General features: G+C 47.1%; 1 pseudogene; it reads left to right on the top strand.

The window, feature by feature from the left end:
- Positions 1–2,969: 2,969 nt before the first annotated feature.
- Positions 2,970–3,557, top strand: LOC147002671 (large ribosomal subunit protein eL19 pseudogene; annotated as a pseudogene).
- The last annotated feature ends 8,815 nt before the right edge of the window (positions 3,558–12,372 follow it).

A 12,372-nucleotide genomic window follows, 5' to 3' on the forward strand; every position in this document is an offset into this window, starting at 1 on the left:
TGAATTCAATTCACAGCAACTACATGGTGGCTCACAACCATCTGTAATGGGATCTGATGCCCTCTTCTAGTATGCCTGAAGAGAGCAATGGTGTACTCATATACATAAAATAAGTAAATAATCTTTAAAAAAAAAAAACCCAAAAAGTCTTCGCTGGGCGTGGTGGTGCATGCCTTTAATTCCAGCACTTGGGAGGCAGAGGCAGGCGAATTTCTGAGTTCGAGGCCAGCTTGGTCTACAGAGTGAGTTCCAGGACAGCCAAGGCTACATAAAGAAACCCTGTCTTGGAAAAAGAAAAAAAAAAAAGAAAAAGAAAAGTCTTCATTACTGAACAATTTGGGGGTTTTTTTGGATATATTTAATCTTCAGTGTTGTGTAGGAGAGGGTCTAAGATTTTTCTTCTGGTAGCTACCCAGTCTCTTCAGCAACATCCTTTGAATGATTTATCTTTTGTAGGCTTAGATTTTTCAAAACCTATTTTAATAGGGGTTCTCAAACCGTTTGGCCTCTGCCCCTTCTAGCCCACCATGCAAAGATAGGGAAGAAAAGATGGTAAATAGGACAAGAGGATGCGGACCTGTTTAAAAACAGTTCTTCTTTTTTTTTTCTTTTAAGATTTATTTATTTATTATATGTAAGTACACTGTAGCTGTCTCCAGACACCCCAGAAGAGGGCATCAGATTTCGTTACGGATGGTTGTGAGCCACTACGTGGTTGGGACCTTCGGAAGAGCAGCCCCCGCTCTCAACAACTGAGCCATCTATCCAGCCCCTAGAAACAGTTCTTTGGGGGCAATTCTAATTTCCTTTTGTCAGGATACCAGCAGTTCAGTTAAAAAATGTCACCAAACTTGAATTAGCAGCGGTGGCATGATCCAGCAGAAACAGCCAGGCCTCCACCGAGTAGCCACGAGTCAGCAGGAGGAACCAGGACCAGCGAGGGTTGACAGAAGTTCTCTGCTGTGCATCTTAAAGAAGTGAAGACTCAACACCAAAGAAGCACTGCGCGGCTAGCTATGCAAGCGCCCCATCGCTGTATACTGAGTCCTATTTATACTCTCTCCAAACGCCACGTGTTCTCTCTGCGGTCTCCCTTCAGCAAAACATCCCGTGAGTCTGGATCATGTGACACAGCCAGAAATTTCTACTTCAAGCTTTTTCTTTGACAGGTTGAACTGACTTTTATGCTAAACTCTCTTTGAGTTAAGGTACTTTCTAGGTTTCCCCCATTGTTTTGTTTGCTTGTTTTTTAATTCTCCACTCCATTTCTCACATCTCGTTTGTCACTGAAGTCTAACCATAGGTGCGACTCTCCATGGTTTGAGGGTTTGAGGGTAATCATAGCTCTGCTCTTTCTGCAGCATCCCAGGGTGCACTCCCTTTGAAAGCCTGTGGCAACAATCTGCTCTCTTTCTCCCCCTCTCTACATTCAGTCATCTCCTGCTGTGTGTTAATCTGCAGATGCTACCAAACACATACAGGGTTAAATATACTTTGTCATTAAAAAACACACACACACATCTAAAGTTACAAGCTTTTAAATTCAACAAAAGAAACTCCCAAACGAACCAGAACATGACACACAGAGTGAAGCATCATTTTTAAAAAGAAACTAAAAATAAGAAATAATTTAAAATTATGGGACAGAGACTGGTCTGGTGCTAGTCCAAACACAGTAAGATATATTAAAAGGAAGAATAGTTGGATTATAAGCAAATAACATTATCTATCTATCTATCTATCTATCTATCTATCTATCTATCTATCTATCTATCTATCTGAGATCAGGTCTCACTGTATAGCTCAGGCTAGCCTGGAACTTGCTACATAGACCAGACTGGCCTGGAACTCAGTGATATCTCTGCTTCTGGGGTACTGGAACTAACCACGTCCTGCCACAAGTTATATTTATATGATATACTTCATACACAGCGCACAGCCAATTAAAATTACTCAGGAAACGTGAGCAGAAAGACTTACTGAGAAAATACATATAAAAGGAAAGTCATTCTGGACTGGAGGTCTAGCTCAGCTTTCCTAGCACTCACAAGGCCCCAAGTTCACTATCTGGCATCCCAAAACAAGAGTGAGGAAGAACATATCACATAGAGGAATCAGGTAAGCAGGTATGGGGGCTGGGATACGGAGACAAGTGGGGAACACTAAGCAGTAAGTAGAGGGTTAAATACCAGGCAGGTGAGGAGGTACGGATGAGAGAGGAAATGATAAGCTCTATTCATATTAAGAAGGGCCTTGGGCTGGAGAGATGGCTCAGCAGTTAAGGGCATTGTCTGCTCTTCCAGAGGTCCTGAGTTCAATTCCCAGCAATCACATGGTGGCTCACAACCATCTGTAATGGGATTCAATGTCCTCTTCTGGTGTGTCTGAAGACAAATACAGTGTACTCATATATATAAGATAAATAAATCTTAAGAAGGGGAAGGGGGAGGGGAAGGGGAAAGGAGAAGAAGAAGAAAGATTGGCCACAGATAATGTAGGATGAGTAGGAGCCTATATCTCTGCATTGTCTGCCGACAGTCCCCTCAAATAGGAGAGAGATAAAAGATGGCACTGGGATGTAGCTCAGCTGGCAGAGTCTTGCTTAGCACACACAACCTTCCACAGGCCATGAAGTGGGCGTGTTGCTCATGTAGCACACACTGCCTACTTACCACACTAATGAACACATGCCGTAAGAGGAAGAAACATTCAACTAAAGTGTTAGTCTAATGCTTCTTACCAAGAGGGGCGAAAAGTCAAATTCATTATCCTTCGGAACATCAGAAGAGCAGAGGGCATGTTCTGCCCAGAAGGACGCTCCTGGGAACGCTTCTCATAGTGTAGGATGCGTGTGAAGGTAATGCAAGCTTGGGTACTTTCATTTGATCCTGCATGTGGAGTTTCTTTACTATCATTTTTCTTAAAATGTTTTTCATAGGCTCTTTTCTTTTGCTGCTATGTCCAAAGCCATGAGTACGCGCAGGCTACAGAAGAGGCTTGCCTCCAGTACCCTCCGCTGTAGGAAAAGGAAGATCTGGTTAGACCCCAAATAAGACCAATGAAATCGCCAATGCCAACTCCCGTCAGCAGATCAGGAAGTTGATCAAAGATGGGCTGATCATCCGGAAGCCTGTCCATTCCCGGGCTCGTTGCTGGAAAAACACCTTGGCCAGATGGAAGGGCAGGCATATGGGCATAGGGAAGAGGAGGGGTACTGCCAATACTCGGATGCTGAGAAGGTGACCTGGGTGAGAAGGGTGAGGATCCTGCGCCGGCTTCTCAGGAGATACCAGGAATCCAAGAATACTGACCGCCATATGTACCACAGCCTGTACCTGAAGGTCAAAGGGAACGTGTTCAAAAACAAGCGCATCCTCATGAGCACATCCACAAGCTGAAGGCAGACAAGGGCCGCAAGAAGCTCCTGGCTGACCAGGCTGAGGCTCGCAGGTCTATCTAAGACCAAGGAAGCACGAAAGCGCCGGGAGGAGTGCCTCCAGGCCAAGAAGGAAGAGATCATCAAGACTCTGTCCAAGGAGGAAGAGACCAAGAAATAAAGCTTCCCTCATGTCTGTACATAGTGGCCTGGCTGTGGCCTCATGTGGATTAGTCATTAAAATAAAACAAGCCATTGTCCATTAACAAAAAAAAAATGTTTTTCATACATTTGACCATATTTATCTTCTCCCAAATCCTCCAAGATCCTCTCTACCTACCCAACTTCCTGCTCCCTGTCTTAAAAACAAAGCACAAAACAACTAAAACAAACAAAATTCCAATAAGACAACAATAATGACGACAACAACAACAACAAATCCCAAAGCAAAAAAAGCACACAAAGAAACAGTCTATTTTGTGTTTGTCAAATACTCTTGGGTACAAGGCTTGCCCTGGAGGGTAGCTGATATCCTCAGTGACACTCCGTTGGAGAAAACTGATTTTACCTTTCCCAGCAAGTGGTTTTTGGTTAGGTATGGGACTGCATGCCTACTTCTCTGTCTGTGCTGGGATTTAAGTCTGAGAAAGTTTTACATGTGTTGTCACAGTTACTGAGTGCGTATGTGTATCAGTCCTGTTGTGTCTGGAAGTCACTGTCACTTCTTGGTGTCTTTCATCCCTTCTGGCTCTTGCGTTCTTTCTGCCTCTTCCTCCACACGGCTCCCTAAGCCTGAGAGGAAGGCTTAATAAAGACATCCAAGTGCCCTCATGTGGAGCGCCGCTATCTCGTAAACATCCTGTGCTGAGTCATTTCCTCAGTACTATCTCGTAAACATCCTGTGCTGAGTCATTTCCTCAGTACTATCTCGTAAACATCCTGTGCTGAGTCATTTCCTCAATAACAACTCGTAAACATCCTGTGCTGGAAATCCCCGCCCCGGGCAGCTCCGCCTCAGGGATGGGGCAATCAGTGTTGAGCCAATCATGGCTTGCCACGTCCGAGGCAGGGAGAATTTCTTATAAAAGGGAGGGGCTCGGATTGCCTGGGGTCTCCGGTTGTGAAGCTTATGCTCTCCCTCTCAAGACGCATAAAGCTTGCTGCAGAAGAACCCTATTGTGTGTGGTGTCCTTATTTGCGGGCGAATTAGAGAACACTCACATCTGGTGCCAAAAACCCGGGAAAACAAAGAACATCGTGAGCACCGTCGGAGATCCCTCGGTGACGGGGAGGGTCCAGAACTGCAGGAACTACGTCTCGGAAAGGTATGCCTGAATTTTACCTGACCCTTTCGCACTCCCTTCAACTAACTGGGCCGTGGGAGGGATTGCCCGAGGCTTTAATTATCGTCTTCGTGGCTTTGGTTGTATGGTTCCTAGCCCGAAAGAAAGGGCAAAAGGTTTTAGAAGCTATGCAGGAAGGTATGTCAGAATCCGAGCGTAGTGAGAGGATGGGTGTGCGCACAAAAACCGTAAAAAAGGCAAAAAAGGGAAGTGAAAAAGGACCTCCCGGGAGAAATAGAAAGGGAGAGAAGGGGAGCAGCAGGCCCGGGTTATATCCAACCCGAGAACTGGCTGCCCTCCACCTAAGAGATACCTCGGATTCTTCTGAAACCGAGGATAGTAAGCTGACCTCGGAGGAAGAGGGCGAGTTAGAAGAAGAAGCAGTTAGATATAAAGGAGAAAGGTATCACCCAGATGAAGGCGGGCGACCTGAGTCAAGTAAGCCTGCGTCCGGTGTCTTCTCTAAGGATAGGAGATTGTTGGCTGCCGCCATTCCCTCCGCTCCCCCACCTTATGAGGCCCGGTCATCCACAACTTCCTTTTTTCCCCAATGGATCCTCCGCAAGCTACACTTAGCGTTTCCTGTTTATGAACAGGAAGGGGGGGAGAATCTACGCTCCTGTAGACTATAGTCAGATAAAAGATCTTGCAGAATCAGTAAGAAAATATGGTCCCAATGCTAATTTTACTATTATGATTCTTGAAAGAATGGCACAAACTGCCATGACACCTAGTGATTGGCAAATGGTGGTTAAGGCCGCCTTGCCTACCATGGGACAATACATAGAATGGAAAGCCTTGTGGCATGAGGCAGCCCAGTCCCAGGCCAGGGCCAACGCAATAGCCCTTACGCAAGAGCAGCGGGATTGGACATTTGACCTTTTAACAGGCCAAGGCCCGTGGGCCGCAGATCAAATTAATTACCATTGGGGGGCGTACGCCCAGATTTCCAGCACAGCCATACGGGCCTGGAAGTCACTTAATCACAAGGGAGAAACCACCAATCAGCTTACAAAAATTGTTCAAGGGCCCCAGGAGCCCTTTGCCGACTTCGTCGCACGCATGGTGGAGGCGGCAGGAAAAATCTTTGGGGACCCAGAGGGGATAGGACCCTTTATTGAGCAACTGATTTTTGAACAAGCCACCCAGGAATGCAGGAATGCCATTGCTCCTAGAAAATCAAAAGGGTTGCAAGAATGGCTAAGAGTGTGTAGAGAGCTTGGAGGTCCACTTAGCAATACTGGCCTCGCGGCCGCCATCATGTTAGCACAAAAGCATCCTCCACAAAAGAAGACCGGTGAACGGACCTGTTTTAATTGTGGTAAGCCTGGACATTTCAAAAGAGATTGCAAAGCCCCAGACAAGAAAGGGGGGGTCTTGACCCTCTGCACGAGGTGTGGTAAAGGGTACCACAGAGCAGATCAATGTCGCTCAGTGCGAGATATACAGGGAAGGCTTTTGCCTCCATTAAATGTTCCTGCTCCCAATGTGTCAAAAAACGGGTCACTGGGCCCACGGTCCCAGGGCCCTCAAAGATATGGGAACCGGTTTGTCAGAACATCCGGGAGGGCGGAAGAAGCGACCCAGGAAGACCCACAAGGGTGGACCTGCGTGCCGCCTCCGACCTCCTACTAATGCCCCAAATGAGTATCCAACCAGTACCTATAGAGCCAATGTCACCTTTGCCCCCTGGGACCATGGGCCTTATCCTCGGACGAGGATCACTCACCTTACGGGGCCTAGTGGTCCATCCTGGGGTTGTTGACCATCTACACTCCCCCGAAATACAGGTCTTATGTTCCAGCCCCAGGGGCGTGTTTTCCATCAGTGCAGGAGATAGGATAGCTCAATTGCTGCTCCTCCCCGACACCCTCTGGGAGGACTCCCCAGGCCCCAGTCCCAAAACGATGGGGTCGTCAGGAACTGATTCAGCCTACCTTGTTGTATCCCTGAATGAAAGGCCCAAACTCTGCCTCGAAGTAAATGGAAAAAGGTTTGAAGGTATTCTTGATACCGGGGCAGACAAAAGCATTATATCCACGCACTGGTGGCCAAAAGCTTGGCCCACTACAAAATCGTCCCGCTCTCTACAAGGTCTGGGATATCATTCATGCCCTGCCATAAGCTCAATGAGTTTGACCTGGAAGGCTCCTGAGGGACAAAAGGGTAAATTCGAACCTTATGTGCTCCCGCTCCCAGTAAACCTTTGGGGGAGAGACATTATGCAACATTTGGGCCTAACCCTGTCCAATGAAAAAATCGTGTCGGAGGAAGGGTTGAACAAGGCAAAAAACATGATGCTATAATTTCACATATGCCGCTAATCTTTCTAAGAGTTTGTCCCAACAGCTGCTATATAATTGGACGTCTGATTTTGATCAAACCCTCCAGAAACTTAGATTGGCCATCGTCTAAATCAATTCCACCAGACTTGACCTCTCCTTGACCGAAGGCTTTTCGTCATGGATTTCTTCTGCTGTTTCTTATTTTAAGGAATGGGTGGGGGTGGGTTTGTTTGGAATTCTCCTTTGCTTCGGATCGGTATCTAGCTTATGGTTAATTTGCAAATTATATAAGAAAAATAATAGAGACAAAATCATGATATCCCAGGCGCTTGCTGCCTTGGAGCAGGGGCAATCTGCACAGGTATGGTTGGCGGCGCTTAAACAAAATCGATTTGCACCACTGGTCGCTGGCTGCCCGCGCTTTAGCGGGTGAGCTTCAGCAGCCCTAGAGGATTGTAGAGCAATGCATCGCACAGGTGGTCCCCCCGTCCCACCTGGGGAATATGCCGTCTAGTGGGGGTTTCCTGCCCTAGTCTTCCCCTCCTCGAAAAAATGGCAGAGGGACAGGTCGGAGCAACTTCGGGTCCCACTCAAGCCTAGTTGTTGCTTGCGGACATAGTTCTTACATCTCTGAGTAAGAGGATTCGGCCAATGTTCCCGTCCTCTCATACTGGGTGTCCAGTTGGTTTTATTAGACAAAAAAGGGGGAGATGTGGAGCGCCGCTATCTCGTAAACATCCTGTGCTGAGTCATTTCCTCAGTACTATCTCGTAAACATCCTGTGCTGAGTCATTTCCTCAGTACTATCTCGTAAACATCCTGTGCTGAGTCATTTCCTCAATAACAACTCGTAAACATCCTGTGCTGGAAATCCCCGCCCCGGGCAGCTCCGCCTCAGGGATGGGGCAATCAGTGTTGAGCCAATCATGGCTTGCCACGTCCGAGGCAGGGAGAATTTCTTATAAAAGGGAGGGGCTCGGATTGCCTGGGGTCTCCGGTTGTGAAGCTTATGCTCTCCCTCTCAAGACGCATAAAGCTTGCTGCAGAAGAACCCTATTGTGTGTGGTGTCCTTATTCGCGGGCGAATTAGAGAACACTCACACCCTCAGATAAGACTGCGTGTTCCTGTAAGGGTCCATGATTCCCCAAAGAATGATACCCATGACGTAAATGCAAAGAGTGTTTTATTTTGCAGAAGTCCTGCATGCTGGGGTCTCCCATTACCAAGCTAGAGAGACAACCAAGTGAACTCGCAGGCTTGATTTAAAGCACTTTAGGGGATCCTGGGAATAGGTGATCTTTATCTTACTCCATTTCTAGGGACATTCTATTATGGGAGACTGGGGGTCTAGAAACTGTTGTTAGGGAAGTCTGGAAACTGCTGCTGACCCATTGTCCTTGTTTCAGGCCAGGTGGTGGGCAGCTTCTGAGGCCTGAACTTGCCCAGTTCTTGGAAACAGATATTTAGACCTGAACTGCCAATTTTTGAAGGCTGTCATGGAGTCAGCCTTTTTTGTTCCGAAGTCTCTCACTGTCTGCACGTTGTCTAGTTGTGGGCCTCTGAATCAGTTCCCATTCCCTGGTGAGAAGCTTCTATGACGGTGAAGGCTAAGCAGTGCTCTGGTCTGGATCCCAGCCTAGTGTGGTGGCTGTGAGTCCTTGGTAGAAACTGACTCTGTGTTACAAAGGAGTGGAGATGGGTGGGCTTGAAGGAATGGCTGAGAGAGGCAGTGGGGGAGAGAGGGAGAATTACACATTCGGAGTTTCTTAAAGTTCTTAGCTGCGAGCACAGTCTCCTCTCTAACCCTGAACGTATGCTCTTCTGTACCTTTTTCTCTTGATGGAGTTGCTTTGATCAGTTACTGACTGTCCGCTGTTTGATCCCACCCTGAGGGTTTCTTTGAGGAGCAGGTGTGGCAGCAGTCCCAAGATGGCGCCCGGGACTGCAGCTAAGTCTTATGACTTGCACCTGACTTCCTCATACACCTGAAAATAAGCCACGACCATTGTGAGAGCTGTGCAGGTGCACCATGATGCTGGCAGTGTAAACAAGTCCATATTTGGTAGAGACATGCCCCTGCCGCCCTGATTGGCTGAAGCTGCGTGCCTGGTGAGGTGACGTGGCCTGCTGTGAGTGGATGGGACTGAGAGTATATAAGAGTGAGAGGCCCGGGGTTGGGGGAGAAAGATGAGGAGGAAAAAGATGAAGCGAGAGAGATGAAGACTGAAGTTTGCTGAATAAACTGCTGTTAGAAGAACTGGAGGTTGTGTCGTTCTTGCTGGTCGAGAGCAGACGCGACAGGTTTCTATCTTCCTCTCATTTTCTTAGAGGCCAACATGAGCTTAGCGGGTTGGAGCCACCTCTGTGAAGTCAGAACATGTATTCTCATAGTCAGCAGTGCTACAGTCTTTCCAGTTTTGATGAAGTTACCAGGGAGGGATTTGGAAGTTTAGTTCCATAAGGGCAGTGCAGTATGGTTGGTCTAATGACCACCTGCTAGGCAGGAAGCCGGGAGACTGGGCATTCTCCCACGGCACCAGGCAGGAGTGAACCGAGAAAGGTTGGGGAGGGGGAAGGGTGGCAGTGGAATAGCGGGGCTGTTCCTGCTGCTTCTCATTCATTCTGTGGGTGGGAGTTTACTCTTCTTATCCTTCTCCAGTCTCCTCCTAGGGAGTCTGATGGGGAGCAAGGGCTGTACAAACCAAGCAATCAAGCCCTGTAGGAAGAGGTAGTTGGTCCGTTGTGATTACAATTAAGCTGTAGACTGTAGTCCAGAGAACAGCCTCTAAGATAGGAAGCGGTCAAGAGTCCCTATGGCATGGTGGCATTCAGTGTGAAGTGACAGTGACTAACCGAACACTTAGCAGATGCTAGGTGAAAATTATGGGATGTCATTGTTCAGAGCAAGCTCCTGATTGCATGCTCCAAGAGTCCAACGTCAGAGTGGAGATTACATGCCTCCTAAGCACTTGGCACCAGATGGATCAGCATTTCCGAAAACCCAGAGTCCAGGCTGAGTGACCTGAACTAGGAGCTGAGCTGGCTTTTGCTTCAGTTGTTACAGGAAAGAGATGCCAGGCTGGGGTATGGTGTCGTGGGACAGTGCTTGCCTAGCACAATCGAGGTCTCGTGTTTGGTCCCCAGAGCTGTACAGATCTGCTTTATCTTACTTCTCATAGTCTTGTACTGTTCATGCAATGATCCCATGTTTTACTCCTGCCCAGTGGGAGCCCTTGTCCTATTTTGTAAAATGGAGGATGCTTCAATTTTATTTATCTCTAACAAAGGCCGTTAGAACCATAACCCATTCAGTAGTAAGTTTTCTTTTTGACAAATATATGACCTGTGTTTTGTTTTCACTACTGCTCTGAGACAGTCTTATTATTCCTATATTATAAGAGTTCAGGAGGGGCCGGGCATGGTGGCGTACGCCTTTAGTCCCAGCACTTGGGAGGCAGAGGCAGGCGGATTTCTGAGTTCGAGGCCAGCCTGGTCTACAAAGTGAGTTCCAGGACAGCCAGAGCTATACAGAGAAACCCTGTCTTGAAAAACCAAAAAAAAAAAAAAAAAAAAAAAAAAAAAAGAGTTCAGGAGGGCCAGGCAGTGGTGGTACATGCCTTTAGTCCCAGCACTTGGGAGGCAGAGGCAGGCGGATTTCTGAGTTCGAGGCCAGCCTGGTCTACAAAGTGAGTTCCAGGACAGCCAGAGCTATACAGAGAAACCCTGTCTTGAAAAACCAAAAAAAAAAAAAAAAAAAAAAAAAAAGAGTTCAGGAGGGCCAGGCAGTGGTGGTACATGCCTTTAATCCCAGCACTTGGGAGGCAGAGGCAGGCGGATTTCTGAGTTCGAGGTCAGCCTGGTCTACAAAGTGAGTTCCAGGACAGCCAGGACTACACAGAGAAAACCTGTCTCGGGAAAACAACAACAACAAAACAAACAAAGCAAAACAAATAAAGGTTCAGGAGGGTTAGTGGGTGATCTAGTTCCATTCTTATAATAAATTAACACATGAACCCCACTTTGAAATTACATATGGCATAGCTTAATTTACAACAGACATCTGTACTCTTATGTCTACTGCAGCATTGGCCAGTCACAGGATCAATTGCAGTGTGTGTCAATGATGAACAAAAAAAGGTGCATTACCTGTAGCTACGCAGCGGATCCCACATCATCGATGGAAGTCAACCACGCATTAAGTGAAATAAACCGGGGTGAAGAAAAACAGGCATCTTCTAGTTTCACTCATGACGGATTATGAAAAGGCTTTGTTCAGAGAGGCTGAACCCATGGTCACTGGAGGCTGGGGACAGTAAGGGGTGGAGGGATGGGCGCTTAGTTACAGCAGAAGAGCCAAGAAGCTGTGTGTGCTTTTTCACAGGAGGGTGTCAAGGGGAACAGTCATAGTGTGTGTCTAAACAAACAAGCAAACAAACAAATAATCAAAAAAGGTTTTGAATGTTTTCATCACAGAGAAATGACATGTGTTTGAAGATTTTGATATCTGCACTGATTTAAACACTAGACAATGAATAAATGTACCCCAATACCACGTGATAGTCTGTTGAACCCAAGGCTGTCTATATACAAGACAAGCACTCGCCCACTGAGCTATACCCTCACCAATGCATACTGGCTTTACTGTTGTTAGAATCTTACATCAGCTAATGAACTATTTAAAAAGCCAACATTGTACAGAGGTCAGGAAACATCTGGCTTGAGCCAGATGATATGCAATGGTTATAAGCAGCAGCCATGGATCTTCTGTGCTCTCTGGTGAGGTTCTGGTAGGTTAACTCTGCTCTTTTGTGCCTGGGAGATCAGGGATGAGGATGGAACTCCTTTAAAGTACAGCCTAGGCTGGTCGCAAATTTGCAAACTTGCTTCACCTTCTTGATTGCAGTGTTCACCCACAGCCACTAGGAGAGGAGCCCGTGGGTGTGTTTTCACCCAAGCTGAGGTGTGAACTCAGGGCCAGCGGCCTTGGAACTGGACCATCTGTCCTCCAGCTTTCCTGATCCTTTGTGGCGCTTGGCTGGCAGAAATTTGCCTTATCTGATCTATCGATCTAGTTTTAAGTTACCCTAGGACACAGAAACCACCACCACCACCACCAATTATCGACTGGCCAATTCTCTGGGTGCCCCGCCTTCTACCCGGTTGACACATAAAACTCACCATTAAAGAGAATAATCTGAAGGACCTCAGTCTGAGGTGGAAGTCTGCAGTCTCTACACAGATCCATGCTGTCCCAGGGAGGTGCTTAGCACGCTTTTCGGACCAATGCCAGCAACCTCCAGCATGCTCAGAGGAAGTTCATTTTTGCTTGCAGTTAATAAAGTATTTGTCTTTCCTTCTGTCTAACCC

This window comes from Mus caroli, unplaced genomic scaffold, assembly GCF_978045245.1.
Source record: "Mus caroli unplaced genomic scaffold, Mus_caroli_1 scaffold_9, whole genome shotgun sequence".
Lineage (NCBI taxonomy): Eukaryota > Metazoa > Chordata > Mammalia > Rodentia > Muridae > Mus > Mus caroli.